Genomic DNA, 17,509 nt, shown 5'->3' with positions numbered 1-17,509 from the left:
AACTCCTTTTGGTCAGACTTCTGCTTGGCCTGCTCAGTGCTAATTCAAGATGGAGCCAGAGTATATGGCTGTCCTTCTTGGGAGCTACCCCACAGAGTGACGGCCATTGCAACGTCAGCCTTGTACGGTTTTAACCTTTCTAAGAGAACTGTTTTGTGGAGTGGTCCTGGAAGTTTAGGAACCAAAATTCAGAGGCCAGCTATGAGTGCTTATCCAAAGCTCCCCCCCCCCCCCCCCCATCAAGACCATTTCCGATTGGGGCTGTTTTAGAGGCTACAAGCAATCTGCTTAGGTAGCTCTGTCTCTTCCTTGGGGAAGTATTCCAGGACAATAGTTTTGGCTGGGGCAGGCTCCTTGTTGCAGGCTTCTGTGTTCTGGTATGTTCTTCATGGAAATATGCTGAGGTCCATATTCAAAAGTATTTAGCTGGCTAACTCAGAAGTTAGCCCACTAAATGAATATTTAGGAACATATCTGGCTGATAAGGTAGGCGGCTAGAGTTTAGAGAGATATGTTAGAGGTGTTGTGGGGGTATAACTGTGAGGAGTTGATTTAGCTGACTAACTCCTGGGTGTTAACTCCTAATATGAACCTAACATCGTGTAACTACAGTGTGGATTACTTTACCCCCATGTGCATCACTTTTCACTTATCCACATTAAATTTCATCTGCCGTTTAAACGCCAAATCTTTCAGTCTCACAAAGTCTGCCTGCAATTTTTTGCAATCCGCTTGTGATTTAACAACGCGGAATAATTTTGTATCATTGCAGATTTGATCACTTCACTCATTGTTCCCTTTTCCAGATCATTTGTAAATATATTAAAAAGCACTGGTTTCAGTATAAATCCATGAGGCATGCCATTGTTTACCTTTCTCCATTGAGAAACTGACCATTTAATAGACCTGAGAGTTATGAGCCTCTGCGAGAGCAGTTTCACAAAGAGACAATATTTTCCTTTGAGGGGATCCATTCCTTCAATCTTGACTTTCCACCAGAGGAGATTGGAATGAAGGCATAACTTGCAAAGTTGCAAATCTCGCAGAGGGTAGCAATTGGCTCTGGCTTGCCTCAAGGGACACAGTCATGGAAGCTCTCTTGCTACTCTCTTAGATTAGATACTTTCTTTTGAGGGGTCAAGAACACAAGTCCTCTGCTGTGGGAGGTCTCCTCATATTGGAAGTGAACTTAGTTTTGAAATGGTCAGGCATCCCTTCTTCTTGAGCGTCATAGGGTAGCATTTCTTTGGTCTATTAATGCGTTCTTTTAAAGCACAGTGGTTTGTAATGCATCAATTTCAGGCGTAATTGAGAAGAGGAGCACATTGGCCTGCTCTAGCAAGGGTTTGCAGGTTTTGAGGTGCCAAAGATCCCACTCAATGAGGGGACAGGAATTCTCATAGGCAGAATCTCTTTCCAGAAGATAGTGGCAGGGCAAATACCCTTGCCTCCATTGCATTCCTGCTCTAAATACTTCAGTATGAGTGTACAAACCAGGAGAGGTTATGCCTTGGACACAGGGGTCCTGAGAGCTATCATGGCTTCCTTCCGCTTGGTCTGGGTAGAGCTTTGGTACATCACAGTTGTCTGGACTGGTCTGGCATGGATGATAAGGAAGACAAAATGTAAACTTATCTGTTAATTTCCTTTCCTTTAATTGTGCCAGACTAGTCCAGAACCCTCCCAGGGAAGCTACAATAATGAAGGGCTCTCAGTTTGATAAGTTCAGAAATCTAACAGCAAGAATGTTGCCCGCTCTGAAGGCATCTGGCTTAATTGTGAGACTGGTGTAGGGATTCTCATTCCTGGGTTAATTATGGTTATTAGCCATGATTATTAACTTTATTCTATGAAGTTGTTTGGCTTTATCAGGTTTTGGTTGTGAGTGTGATTGGGAAACCAAGAGAAGCAATTGTCATCAGTTGTCTTAGTTTTGACTGTTTAATTATAGAAGTATATAAAAATCAGGTGGAACAACCAACAGGCAATAATTAAATTTTAAGATAGCACAGCTACCAAAAAACAAGGGCAAGTTGGTCCTGCCCAACTTTAAAGTTTTGGGGTTTTTTTAGCAGCACAGACAGTGAGTGTTATGTGCTGGGTAATGGTTAAAACAGGTTTCTTGGGTAAATATGGATCAAACGTTTTGTTTACCAATTCTTATTAAAATGCAGCCATTTATATATTACAGAATAAATTAGTTTATCTTTCAGGTAATAAATGATTATATGAAGCATTCACAGGAGATGAATAAGGAAACAAAATCACTTCTATGGAAGAAGATACAGTAAAAGTAATGAAATTTGGCTATGATCCCAACCTTATACTAGGCTTCCTAACCTCAGTTAGGGAAAATGTCAAAAGAAAGGTCTAAGAGGCATGGTGCAGCTTTATGAGGGTGAACATTTTTAAGAGTTTTATGCAATCTGAAACTGAATTTAGACTTGATACAAAAAACTTGGGGATTTTTAGGCATGTGGGGTATTTTTTGGCCTGGTGGTTTTCTCTTGCTGCTTGGACTGCCAGCTCAATCAGATCAGCCTGTGTTGGGATACAGAACCTTATTCACAAATTTGTTTGTATGGTGTCCTAAACTGAGACCTTTTTGGTTGGAGGTCCAGACTAGTTTGGAAATGGTATTGAAAAGCAAATTGAGTTCACAGATTGGCTACTTATCTGAGAAGTAGATATGGTAGTTGCCTTTGTTACTGCATGGGAAAGCTATTCTTATATTTGGCAATGGCATTAGCAGAAAAAAAACTATCTTTTCCACCTGCTGTATCCCTATGGGAGCAATTGATTATGAATTATTTCTATAACAATTTCTTGTATTTAAAAATTGGGAAGTCTGCTATGAAGCAGAATACCTTGCATATGTGGCATTGTTTTTGTAGTACCTTGGATGTGGAGATTAAATCATCTATTTTATCCTTTGTGGCATTGCACAATTAATTGCTGGAGAATTCTGGTTTGAGAGAAGGTGAGTGTTGAACATTGGTTGATATGAATGCTAAACTGGATGGAGTGGTTGGTATGTTGTGGATCAGGTTGGGGTTTTACTTAAAAAAAAAAAAAAAGCAATCAAAAGACCCTTGTAACCTGAGATATTGCTGACTTTTCACAATGTGATATTGTAATTTGTACATATCTTGAATAAATACAATTAAAAAAAAGAACCTTAATTCACAATTACCCAGGATTTTTCCTTTGTTTATATCCTTCCTCTCGAATCCAGCCATTGCAGCAAGATTTCTTGGCTGGAGGCAATGCACCAGGGCAACTTCCAGAACCCTGCAATTATAAGAACATAAGATTTGCCATAATGGGTTAGTCCAAAGGTCCATCAAGCCCAAGGATAAGTAGTGGATTTCCCCAAGTCCAGCTTAATAATAGTTTATGGACTTTTCTTCCAAGAATGTCCAAAACTTTTTAAAATCCAGCTACACTAACAGCTTTTACCACATCCTTTGACAATGAATTCTAGAGTTTGTGTTGGATAAAAAAATATTTTGCCCATTTGTCTTAAATGTATTATCTAATAACTTCATTGTGTGTCCCTAATCTTTGTACTTTTTGAAAGAGTAAACAACAGATTTGCGTTAACATGTTCCACTCTACGCATTATTTATAGACCTGTAAAATATCTCCCCTCAGCTGTCTCTTCTCCAAACTGAAGGACCCTAACCTTTTTAGCCTTTCTTCATAGGGGAATGGTTCCATCCACTTTATGAGTTTGGTTGCCCTTCTCTGTACCTTTTCTAATTCTGCCATATCTTTTTTGACATGCGGTGACCAGAATTTCACACAATAAGCATGGTGCGATCGCATCATTGAGCGATACATTGGCATTATGATATTCTCTGTTTTATTCATCTATTGGCCTTCTATTTGCTTTCTTGGTTTCTGTCGCAGACTGAGCAGAGGATTTCAACATATTATCCACAATGACATCTAGATCCTTTTTCTGTGTGGTGATTCTCAATGTGGCACCTTGCATTGTGTAGCTATAATTTGGATTGCCCTTCCCTACCTGTATCACTTTCCACTTGTCTACATTAAATGTCATCTGCCATTTGGCTGCCTGGTCTCCCAGTCTGACAAGGTCCTCTTGCAATTTCTCACAATCCTCTTTTGATTTTTGAATAATTTTAAATCATCAACAAATTTGATCAACTCACTCTTTGTTCCTGTCTCTAGGTCATTTATAAATCTGTTAAAAAGCAGTGGTCCCAGTACAGATCCCTGGAGCACCCTCTATTCACCTTTCTCCATTGAGAAAATTGACCATTTAGCCCTTCTCACTATTTTCTATCTTTTTAACTAGTTCTCAGTACACAATAGAACATTGCCTCCTATCCCATAACTTTTAAGGTTGTTTTAAGTCTCTCATGAGGTACTTTGTCAAATGATTTCTGAAAATCCAGATACTATATCAAATGGCTCACCTTTATCTACATGTTTAATCATGGCTTCAAAGAAATGTAGCCGGTTGGTGAAGCAAGATTTCCCTTGGCTAACTCCATGTTGGCTTTGTCCTATTAAACTATGACTATATGTTCATTAATTTTGTTCTTTATAATAGTTTCATCCATTTTTCCCAGCACTGATATCAGGCTCACCAGTCTGTGGTTTCTTGGATCACCCCAGGAAGGCTGTTTAAAAACTAGCATTATGATTGTCTGGCGGTAAAGACAAGGTGGGAGAAGGAGACCATCTTTTTCTTCGAATATAATATCCCTTAATGTAAAGGGATTTAACTCTTTCCTTAAAAGGCACTTATTTTTTTCAGATTTAAAATCCCAGCAGGTCACCATTGTGTTAGTGCAAGAAACTCATTTAAAACGAAGGTATGAACGCCTGATGCGGTCAGAGCTTTATCCAGCACAATATTGGGTAGCTAGCCATAAGAAAGCAAAGTACTCTGGAGTGGGAATCCTTTTTAGAAAGGATATATTGTTTGAAATGTTAACAAGTGTATTAGACCCCAGGGGAAGATATTTCATTTTGGCGTTTGCTATAGGAGGGGTAAAATATACTTTAGTAAATTTATATGTGCCAATTAACCATCCAGGATTTTTTTTCCAGAAATTGAGAGATTTGATAGAGAAGCATGCCCAGGGCCATTTAATAATTGGTGGTGATTTTAATTTAACAATAAACCCACTACTAGATAATTCTTCTGGTAACACCTCTACCGCAGGAAAAGTCGGTACCTATTAAAAACTTTTATCTCTGGGTTAGGGGTAATTGACATATGGAGATTGAGCCACCCAAAGTCTAGGAGCTGCTCCTTTTTCTCTAGAGTGCACAATACATACTCCAGAATCAATTTATTCTTCGTGGACAAGGGTTGCGCTACTAGTATTTCTAATATAGATTTTAATCCTATCACATGGTCGGACCACGCCCCATTGAGCATGACTTTAAATATAATGCATTTAGATAGAAGGCAGCAATACTGCAGATTAAACAACAGCGTTCTAGAGAATGAACAATATAATCAACAAGTTAAACAAAAAATAAAAGATTATTTAGAAGTGGATGACACACGGTAGTGTGGGAATGCTTGAAGGCTGTAATCCGGGGTAAACTAATTGCAAAAGCAGTACATGTGAGAAAAATGAGGGAAAGGGAAAGAACAGAATTAATATCACCAGATAGCCCACCTTGAACACTCACAAAAGAGTATGCTCTCCAGCAAGACCCTCAAGCAACTTGATGAGCATAAGCAGAAGTCAGCTAATTTAGATGCGGCTTTGGTTGCTCATCATTTAGAACTCTTGAAACAAGTACACTTCGAGGGGGGAAACAAAGCCAGGAGAATATTGGCCAATAAATTAAAAATTAAAAGAATTCAAAATAATATTGTTAAAATTAAAGACGAAAAAGGGAACATGCTAGCCCGATGCTCAGACAATAGACAGCGCTTTCTATGTTTCTATAAGGAACTATTTAGCACGGACCCTAATACTGACCAAAGGAAAATTGAGAACTACTTGAAAGATACCTCGTTGCCCCAATTATCCAATGATCAAAAATAATTTTTGGAAAAAGAAATTACTCAGGCAGAAGTCTGCTGGGCCATAAAACATTTGAAAATAGGGAAATCACTGGGTCTAGACAGGTACACGGCAAGATTTTATAAGCTGTATGCGGACCTTCTAGCTCCCTTATTGGTGAAAATGTTTAACTCTTTAAGAATGGGGGAACAATATCCCAGAACTCTAATACGGCAGGAATCACTATATTAGCGAAACCGGCATTATGTGGCTCATATCGCCCGATATCCCTTATCAATCTAAATATGAAACTGCTGGCTAAAATATTAGCTAATAGATTGAATAGCATGTTGTTGGAAATTGTCCATCCTGACTAATCCAGATTTATCCTGGGCCGGACAGCAACCGACAATGTATGTAAAACAGTTGACTCTATCTGATGGGCCAGGGAAAATAAAATTCCCTTCCTACTTCTCTCTATAGATGCTGAAAAGGCATTTGACTATGTCCATTGGCCTTTTCTCTTTTCTGCAATGTGGGCTATGAAATTTAGCAATCATTTCCTTCAGTGAATAAAAAAATTATATCAAAACCCATTATCTTGTTTAAAAATCAATGGCGGGTATTCATCTACATTTCTGGCGTGCAAGGGTACATGGCAAGGGTGTCCCCTGTCACCTTTGCTTTTTGCTCTCTTTCTTGAGTCATTTGCTACCAGGATCTGGCATAATACCAAGATCTCGGGAGTAGAAATCGGGGAATTCTCTTCTAAGTTATCTCTCTTTGCAGATGACGTCTTATTTACAATAACTGATCCCAAGGTTTCATTATCTGAAATATGTCTGGAAATAGCGTCTTTTAGTGGGGTCTTCGGTTTCAGAATTAATTGGGAAAAATCTGAAATCCTAAATTTCACAACACCAGAGGTACTAGGCCGATATCTATGTGCAGGGGTGTATATTGGAAATAAAAAAAGACATGTTTCAATTGAATTACCCTCCCCTGCTACACCGGATTTACAAAGATATGGAAGAGTGGGATCGCTACCATATTTCTTGGGTGGGATGTATAGCTGTGGTAAAAATGAATATATTACCGAGACTTCTATATCTGTTTCAAACAATCTCATTTGTGGTTCCCTCAAAGACACTAGAGATATGGCAGAAACGTTTTTTTTTTATTTATTTATTTATTTATTTATTTATTTATTTTTAATTTTTATATACCGAAGTTCTTGTAGGGACTACAAATCAATCCGGTTTACATAAAACGAAGAACTGCTCAACAGAGAGCGGAGCTTTACATGGAACCGAGGAACATATGGAACAGTATAACTGATTGACAATTTAACATAGTGCTAAATAAAGTAATAATAGTTTAACTGGAAATAAATAAAGCAATATAATATTTTATAAAGACAGTTTAACTGTTTAACGTATCAATAAATATAAATATAAGCAATGCCAAATATATATATAAAATATAGTAAATTTTTGAGCTTAACGGTAATTGTCCAGTAGCAGATTCTAAAATTAGTACTTGATGCCGTGTTCATAATTAGGGTAATTAGGATACTTAGGAATTGTGAAGTCTGTTCGTCACCGTAAAATTAATCGTCTGGGAAAGCTTGTTGGAAGAAAAATATTTGGAAAGGAAAACGTCCGTGGGTGGCTAGGAAGGTTTTATTTCTATCTAAAATTACAAGGGGGGTTGGGTGTCCCAAATATTCACTGGTACCATGCAACGAGCCATTTAAAAGCAATACTCGGCTGGTATCACTCAGGAATAAGGAAGCCGTGGGTGGTTCTCGACCAGGCTCTTATTAGCTCTATGCCTCTAGGTGCTTTGATATGGCAATCTCGACAGTCTTGGTTAAAACTGACAGCTCTTCCCAACTCATTTGATCATGCACTAAAAGTGTGGAATCAATGTAAGAAACAATTGGTGGGTACAAGGGAATATTTTGGTAGCACATCCCTATTTCACAATAAATGTTTTAGACCTTGTATCCCTGAATCTTCATTTGGGAGTTGGAGATCTAAGGGGATTTTGAGATATGAACCTATTTGGGATCCAAAGGGAATGCTACCCTTTACCACTTTAAAAGAAAGATTCAGTTTATTGGATCAAGAAATGTTCTCTTATCTACAGTTACATCATTTTTTCTTGACAAATCAGGTAAAAAATGATTTAGAAATGGGGGTTCCCTTCTTTTAAAATTTATGCAAGCAAGCTGAGAAGACCACAAAAGCTTTGTCAAAGATCTATGGATTGCTAAATAAAGACCCCCAGCACAAACATATACATATTAGATTATGGGAACAAGATTTTCAAGGAGATCTTTCTTAGAACACGTAGAGTGATATCTTTAGAAATATGGATAAAGGTCTAATTTCGGCGAACCTTATTGAAAATGGGTACAAAGTACTATATCGGTGATACTACACCCCAGTAAGACTACATAAATTATTCCCAATAATTTCTGAGCATTGCTGGAAGGGTTGTGGAGGGGGTGGGCACCTTCTTACACTTATGGTGGGAGTGCCCCAAGATTAGCTGTCTATGGTTACAAATATCAGATTGGTTGAGTTCGCTTTTCAAGGTACAGATAAGGCTCACGCCAGGCCAAGCCCTTTTAAATATAGACATTACAGTAAACGACAAGTCTATGCAAAGACTGATATTGGCTACTAGATGCGAAATAGCCCATACCTGGAGAGATGCAAAGGCACCTACCCTACAAGTGGTCAAGGCTCGAGTAAATTCATTGAATAGCCTAGGCAAGATCACAGCCTTAAAGCATAAAACCTATGCACCCTTTATTAAAACATGATCTTCTTATGAAAACTGGAAAGCTGAAAAACTCTTAAATGATGCTACCACCTCTTAGAGCAGTGGTTCTCAACCTTTCTAATGCCGTGACCCCGAAATACAGTTCCTCATGTTGCGGTGACCCCTCGCCCCGCCCTCGCCCTGTGAGGGCGGGGTGAGGGCGGGGCTTTGGTCATATGGGGGCGGGGTTATGGATGGGGTTGGATTTTAGTGCATACTTATTTATTATGACATTTATAAACAGAACCACCATTCCTCATAAAACAATAAAATTAAGAAACATAAAGCATCAGTTATAATAGTAAAACCATACTAATAAAAGAATATTTTAAAATTACTGATAAATAGAATTTCTATTAATTAAAATCATATACATTTTTATAATTTCCCAAACACCAATAATATTTCAAAACAGCACATATATCAAATAACACACAATAATTAAAACTAATAAGGATTTTAAAAAGCCCCTGCTGTCCATACATGGGAGCTCTTGATTTCCAGTCACCCTGATATTGTCGAGGATTAGGAGGTTATCCTCTCTCTCTCACACATACACTCACATGTCCATTCTCTCTCACACATACACTGTCACATACTTACACATTCATGCTCTTATACCCACCATAACCTCTCACTCTCACAGACACTGATACACTCTCCCCCCCCCTCCCCCCCACTCACACACACTCTTACTCCCCTGGATTTTCTCATACACACTCATGCTCTCACTCTTACTGGCTCCCTCACAACCTCAGAGCCTCTCAGATAAAACTCTATGCAGCAGAAATAATGCTGAATGTTGAGAATTGTGTTATGCAGACTAATCTGGAAAATGCACTAATTTCTACATGAGTCATATTGAATCAGTTCTCAGCTGCAGGCATCAATTGATTATCCTGGCTCCCTTTATGTTTGCCAAATACAGTTCATGTGTAACAGCAATCCTAATTCTCCACCAGATCAAGCTGATTTCACATCCCACTTCATACTTTGTCACCTCCAGCTGAGTCAAACAATTAATCTAATTACTGCCACTGCTGCCACGTGGCTATTGGGGAGGCACTGATTGCTGCTATTGGCACTGAAGCCCATTCTGCTGCCTCCTCTGTGCAGGCCCCGTGGGTTTCCACTTCCTCCATGTTGATCTCGTACATTGTGAGATCCGCCATAGAGAAAGTGCTACTCTTGCACATTCCCAAAGATTACATGTGCCAATCAGTAAAAAGTAATTTTTTTTTTTTTACATCTGCTTCCCTTTCTAATTTTTTGCCATTTCCTTTTATATTGCCTTTTTTTCTATTTCTTTTCTCTCCACCTGTCTTCTTCCCTCAAACACACAGTCAGGTTCTCATTCTCACATGCATTTCTCTCTCACACACACATACACAGGCTCTCACTGGCACAGGCTGTCTGAGTCTCACACACAGGCTCTCTCACACCCCCAAATGCTGCCTTGCTCAAGCACAGGCTCTCACTCTTACATGCTGTCTCTTTCACACACACAGAGGCTCTCACATGCTGTCTCTGCAAACACACACAGTCTCTCAACTAATCTCATACTCGCACACACCTCTCTCTCACCTCTGGGCCTCTTCTTTACGGGTTGCCACAGGATGGGCTCTGCAGTGGCCCTAGTCTTCCCGGCCCCGCTGCTCCTCTTCTGCACGCGGCTGAAGCGCCTCTTCTACCCACGCGGCTGACGCGCCTCCTCCTTCCTCCCCGTGCGGCTCCGGCAACATTTGTCTTCCGGGGCAGGGTGGGCAGGAAGGAAGTAGGAGGAGCACCTGCAGTGGCTGATACACCTCCTTCCTGCCTGCGCGGCTCCAGAAACATACGTCACTGCGACGCACTAGCTTTTTGGGCCATGTCTCTTCCCTTTTGGGGTTGGAGGAGGCAGGTCGCCAGCTTCGCCCCGCCTCCCCGCAGCAGCCGCGGTGCCGCGGACCGGCAAAAAACCCCAACGGCCCGGTACTGGTCCGCGGACCGGTGGTTGGGGACCTGCTTTAGGCGATCCCTGCGTTTTGGTCGTTCGACCCCCGCCGGGGTCGCGACCCACAGGTTGAGAACCGCTGTCTTAGAGGGTACTTATTGAAATTAGAGTCTCTAATTATCTAATGAGATTAATATTAGTAGGAGATACTAGATACCTGTGACTGTAATGAAAGGGGGGAAGGGAACATTGCAGGGGGGAGAATAAAGGGAAGAGTTACTCAAATAAAGGGGGATCATTGTGTATTATGTTATTTAAATCAGAAAAGAACCATGTTATTTTGGTTAGAATCTTCAGGCTATGAAAATTTAATAGCTTGATTATTGTTACTGGAACTCTGATATTTGTGTATTAAGATTATGAATAGAACTGAAGAGTATACACAAGTATTTGAATATTCTTGGAATCCTTTATTTTTGTTGATATTGTGATGATTTCTAATAAAACATTTCAATTATAAAAATAAGACAGGAAACAGAGAGTAGGATTAAATTGTCAATTTTCTCAGTGGAAAAGGGTAAACAGTGGGGTTCCTCAAAGATCTTTACTAGGCCCCGTGCTTTTCAATATATTTATAAGTGATCTGAAAAGGGATATGACGAATGAGGTTATCAAATTTGCAGATGATACAAAATTATTCAAAGCAGTTAAATCACAAGCAGATTGTGATAAATTCCAGGAAGACCTTGTGAGACTGGAAAATTGGGCATCAAAATGGCAGATGAAATTTAATGTGGATAAGTGCAAGGTGATGCATATAGGGAAAAATAACCCTTGCTATAGTTACACAATGTTAGGTTCCATATTAGGAGCTGCCACCCAGGAAAGAGATTTAGGTGTCATAGTGGATAATACATTGAAATCGTCAGCACAGTGTGCTGTGGTAGTCAAAAAAGCAAACAGAATATTAGAAATTATTAGGAAGGGATTTGTGAATAAAACGGAAAATGTCATAATGCCTCTGTATCGTTCCATGTGTACAATTCTGGTTGCCGCATCTCAAAAAAGATATAATTATGATGGAGAAGGTACAGAGAAGGGCAACCAAAATGATAAAGGAGATGGAACAGCTCCCCTGTGAGGAAAGACTAAACTCAATTAAACAATTAAGCACAATTAAACTCTGGAATTTGTTGCCAGAGGATGTGGTTAGTGCAGTTAGTATAGCTGTGTTTAAAAAAAGATTGGATAAGGTCTTGGAGGAGAAGTCCATTACCTGCTATTAATTAAGTTGACTTAGAAAATAGCCACTGCTATTACTAGCAACGATAACATGGAATAGACTTAGTTTTTGGGTACTTGCCAGGTTCTTATGGCCTGGATTGGCCACTGTTGGAAACAGGATGGTGGGCTTGATGGACTCTTGGTCTGACCCAGTATGGCATTTTCTTAGGTTAGGGCTTTTCAGCATGGAGAGGAAATGGCTGAGGGGGGATATGATAGAGGTGTTTAAAATCATGAGAGGTCTAGAGCGGGTAAATGTAAATCGGTTATTTACTCTTTCGGCTAATAGAAGGACTAGGGGACACTCCATGAAGTTAGCATGTAGCACATTTAAAACTAATCAGAGAAAATTCTTTTTTGCTCACTGCTCAATTAAACTCTGGAATCTGTTGCCAGGGGATGTGGTTAGTACAGTTAGTGTAGCTGGGTTTAATAAAGATTTGGATAAGTTCTTGGGAAGAGAAGTCCATTACCTGCTATTAATCAAGTTGACTTAGAAAATAGCCACTGCTATTACTATCATCAGTAGCATGGGATATACTTAGTTTTTGGATACTTGCTAGGTACTTGTAGCCTGGATTGGCCAGTGTTGGAAACAGGATGTTGGGCTTGATGGACCCTTGGTCTGACCCAGTATGGCAATTTCTTATGTTTCTTATGTAGGCAGCAGCTATTTATTCTTGATTGTAATGGAATTCAGACCACGGTAGTCAACACAGGGTCTAAGCAACCCATCCTTTTTGCCAACAAAGAAAAATTCTGCTCCTACAAGCAATTGAGAATGAGTAGATGAAACCCTGTTCCAAGTTTTCCCTGATATATTCAGACTTTGCCTGGGTTTCTGGCACAAACAGTGGATATACCCTTCTACAAGGTGGCATTTTCCCAGGTTGGAGGGCAATGTGAAGGGTCAAGGAGGAACAGTCTCTGCTTGCTTTTTACTGAATACTTCCAGGAAGGCTGCATAGGCTGGAGGGAACGACAAGATCTGAGAGTGCAGTGGTGATAGGTGAAACAACAGATTGAATGCTATGCTGGAAGCAGTAGGTGCTCCAAGACTGGATGTCTCCAGTCTACCGCGGGGCCATGTTGCTAAAGCCAGGGTAGATCGGGGACCGCTGAAGAACATAAAATGAGATTTTGTTTGTGATGCAGGAAACCAACCCTGTGGATTATGAATCAGGCAACAGCCATGATATTCCCAGGCAGCAATCCCCATAAACTGAAGAGGTGGTGAGCAGTCTGTGCAGCTGATCCATGGCGATGGCGTGATGACGTACTATGCTTTCTTTGATGAAATTCCCCACCACCCCTGAGTCAATTAAGGCTTCGGTGAGGATAACTTTGGTGCTCATTTGAAGATGGACAGGCAGGACAATCTGAGAAAGGGGGGTGTTTCCAGAGGGACCTAGGGCTGCATATAACTGGTCTGCATGGGAGGGTAGCTAGAGCCATTACTGAAGAAAAACCTTATCAAAGCACACCTGGAGCTTGCCAGAAAGCATCAGAGTGACTCAACTAAAATATGGGATAAGGTTTGGTTGTCATATGAGACAAAAATGGAGTTTTTTTGGCCAAAATTTAAAACGCTATGTGTGGCACAAATCTAACACTGCCTATTCCTCAGCAAACACCATCCCAACAGTAAAGTATGGGGATGGCAGCATCATGTTGTGGGGATGCTTTTGCTCTGTGGGGACCGGGCATCTTGTTAAAATGGAAGGACAGATGGATAGTGCAACATCCAGGGCGATACTGCAAAACAACCTGCTTCAGTCTGCTGAAAAACTAAAACTTGAGAGCAAGTTCACCTTTCAGGAGAACAATGATCCCAAGCACAAAACCAGAGCAACACAGGAGTGGTTAAACAACAAAAAGCTGAACTTTCTACAATGTCAAGTCAAAATCCAGATCTCAATTTAATTGAGAATCTGTGGCACTAGTCGAAATAGCAGCCCATAAGCAACATCCAACAAACCTGAAAAACCTGGAGCAAATCTGCCAGGAAGAATGGGCAAAAATCACTCCCAAACAGTGTCAAAGCTGGTAGAAACTTAACCAAACAGACTTAAAGCTGTTACTGCAGCTAAGGGTGGTTCTACCACCTATTAGTTTGAAGTAAAATACTTAGCCAAGCAGCATTTTTTCAGTTTTTAATTTTATTTTACATAAAATGCAGAGAAATAATGAATTGTGACTTTGAAAATTTACTTTAAGAGCACTCTGGTTTGCAATCAGTATATTGTCTGGAACAATCTGTGTAACTGTGCCGCTATTGGCCTGTTCCCAGTCTCTCCAGTCTGCTGCCTGTCCTGACCCCAGTGTGCCCCTGGACTCTTGCTCACCCCACCACCCTAAGGACCCACCCAAGCCCTGCCAGCCGCCAGAACCTAAGGGCTCAACCTGCAGGGGAGGTGGTTGGTATAGGTGAAGCTCCAATCTGTCCTGCTTCAGGGTGCGTTTGCCAGCTGTCAGCATAGGCTTCATAGCTACAACAACAACCGTTCACGCTCACAGGCGAATCTGATAGTATGCAATGGTCAGTGGCAGGTGTCGGTTAGGAGTACCCTGGAATAGGCAGTGGTTGGTGGCAGGCAGCAATGAGGAGAATCCAGAGGTCAAGCCAAAGTATAAGAACATAAGAACATGCCATACTGGGTCAGACCAAGGGTCCATCAAGCCCAGCATCCTGTTTCCAAAAGTGGCCAATCCAGGCCATAAGAACCTGGCAAGTACCCAAAAACTAAGGGGTAGATTTTATAAATTTGCATGATCGCGTACTTTTGTTCGTGCACCAGGCGCGAACAAAAGTACGCTGGATTTTATAAGATACGCGCGTAGCTGCGCGTATCTTATAAAATCCGGGGTCGGCACGCGCAAGGGGGTGCACATTTGTGCAATCTGCGCACGCCGAGCCAAGCGTGCGCTGCCTGTTCCTTCCGAGGCCGCTCCGATTTCGGAGCGGCCTCAGAGGGAACTTTCCTTCACCCTCCCCCCACCTTCCCCTCCCTTCCCCTACCTAACCCACCCCCCCCGGCCCTATCTAAACCCCCCCCCTTACCTTTGCATGATTTACGCCTGCTAAAAGCAGATGTAAATCTGGTGCGCCAGCGGGCTGCTGGTGCGCCATCACCCGACCCGGGGGCTAGTCCGGAGGCCTCGACCACGCCCCCGGGCCCGCCCCCGCAACGCCGCATCACGCCCCCGAAACGCCGCGTCATATAGGACACGCCCCTGACACGCCCCTTTTACAAAGCCCCGGGACTTACACGCGTCCCGGGTCTCTGCGCGCCGGCGACCTATGCAAAATAGGCGCGCCGGCGTGCGAGGGCCCTGCGCGCGTAAATCCGGCCGGATTTACGCGCGCAGCGCATTTAAAATCCGCCCCTAAGTCTATTCCATGTTCCCGTTGCTAGTAATAGCAGTGGCTATTTTCTAAGTCAACTTAATTAATAGCAGGTAATGGACTTCTCCTCCAAGAACTTATCCAATTCTTTTTTAAACACAGTTATACTAACTGCACTAACCACATCCTCTGGCAACAAATTCCGGAGTTTAATTGTGCGTTGAGGAAAAAAAAACTTTCTCCGATTAGTTTTAAATGTGCCACATGCTAACTTCATGGAGTGGACGGATAGGTAGGGAGGAAGACAAGGAGAAGAACAGGCAGGAAGCAAGGAGATGAAGATAGACAAGGACTGAAGAACCGAAGACAAGGATCACAGGAACTGAAGACGAAGAACGCTGAAGCAGCTCACAATACTAAACAGTAGGGAGATCTGTTGCCAAGGAGTCCTACTATTGGCAGTCTGCCCTTTTATAGATATCGACGACGTCATCTCTAGGAGCCGCGGGGACCTTTCCTACTGCAGCCCCTTTAAAGGGGGAGAAGCGACGCGTGCGCATGCCTAGGGAGAGCACCTCTCGCAGGAATCATCGGCGGCATCTTGCCATATCACAGAATGGCAGTTGGTTCAGCAGACGTTGGTGTCGGCATCCTGCCACATATGCTGGTGGCATCCTGCCGGAGGTGAGAACAACAGTCTGAGGGGCAGCACCCAGACTGCTGTTCACAGTACAAATAAGGAGTGAGAAGCCTAGAACAGAGCAGGAAGCTGGAGCACCCTAGGAAACCAGGACATGAAAAGAGGTCAAGCAGAAATGCTGAAGGCAGAAACCAGAGACTAAGAAGCTTTCTGTATTGAGGTAACAAGAATGGAGCTATAGTACAAGGACCAGGAAGTAGACCATGTTCCCTGGCAACTGATTGACGAAAAGCCTGAGTATAAATATACATCTAATCAGGACACAAGATAGAAGTGAGGGGCACAGAGCTAGGAGGACTGGATGGATAGTCCAAGCACCACCTGCAGGCCAGGAGGACTGGATGGATAGTCTTAGCACCACCTGCAGGCCAGAAGTGAAGTCAGCGCAGAAGATCCTCACAAAATGTCCTAGTTCTACTCTGAACCCACTGCACTTTTTATTTTCAAATTTTTATTATGATTTTTGTTGTAGTTATCTTCTCCACCTTGAGCAGTCTGGAAAGGGGACTTATGAAAGAATAGATCGATATTTTCTTTATTACATGATTGATTGCATCCATCTTGTTTGAGTACTGTTGTGTGATTTATAGGTTCAAACAGAAAGTTATTGTAACATATCTAGTTTTACCTAGGGGTGAGCAGCCTAATAGTGGTCCCTGTGTGTCCCCTCAGAGAAGCTAAACTTGGTGGGTTTCCTTTATCATTTTCTTTCATGAGAATCCCTCCAAATTACTTTCTCTCCAATTTTCTCCCAAAGTCCAGCCTCCTTCCCAACCTTTGGGGGCACCAGTTGCCAAGTAGGATTTCACATGTTTTGTTATCCAGCTGGAGATGGAACTTTCTTTATGTGGACCCCTCCGTACAGAGTGACCATCCAGGGTCTCCCAGAGTGAAGTCAGCCTTCACCCTGGTAGCACAGGGGATCCCCTTTTCTCATTGCCAGCCCCCATCACTGTGAGTGCAGGGAAGCTTTTGCCCTTTAAGCAGGTCACAACAGTTAGTCTGTCAATTCATTTTTTTTCTGGGGTTTGCATTAGTGTAATTTTCTGTGACTTTAAGCATTGCTATGAGAAGGGTGGAGGTGGGGGGGAGGGGCTGCAAATGTAAGCATTGGCCCTTGAGTGCCAGACTCACGGAACATCTCTGTTTCTCTACCCTTTTATAAAATTGCTTGCATAATAACTGTATTGTGCACATAATAACCCTGAGTTACATGCTAAGACATGTATTTTATAAAGGACATGCATACCCCCATATGAAAATACTTGTGCACGTTTTTGCAGTCACCAGTTTGCCAACACCTCCACTAGTTGGCTCAGATCTTCTAGCACTTCACTCTTACTCCCCACCACTTAATTACATGAACAATAAACATACACATGGTTAATGAGCCTCCAACATTGTTCTATGCTTCA

The 17,509-nt window shown here is 41.8% G+C and overlaps 1 protein-coding gene across 1 annotated transcript in view; it reads left to right on the top strand.

The window, feature by feature from the left end:
* The window catches only part of LOC115094144, an 85,439-nt gene that overhangs the window by 40,710 nt on the left and 27,220 nt on the right, over positions 1-17,509 (top strand).

This window comes from Rhinatrema bivittatum, chromosome 6 (assembly GCF_901001135.1).
Source record: "Rhinatrema bivittatum chromosome 6, aRhiBiv1.1, whole genome shotgun sequence".
Taxonomy (NCBI): Eukaryota; Metazoa; Chordata; class Amphibia; order Gymnophiona; family Rhinatrematidae; genus Rhinatrema; species Rhinatrema bivittatum.
Note: the sequence above shows the minus strand (reverse complement) of the source record. Positions and strands in the feature narration are given on the sequence as shown.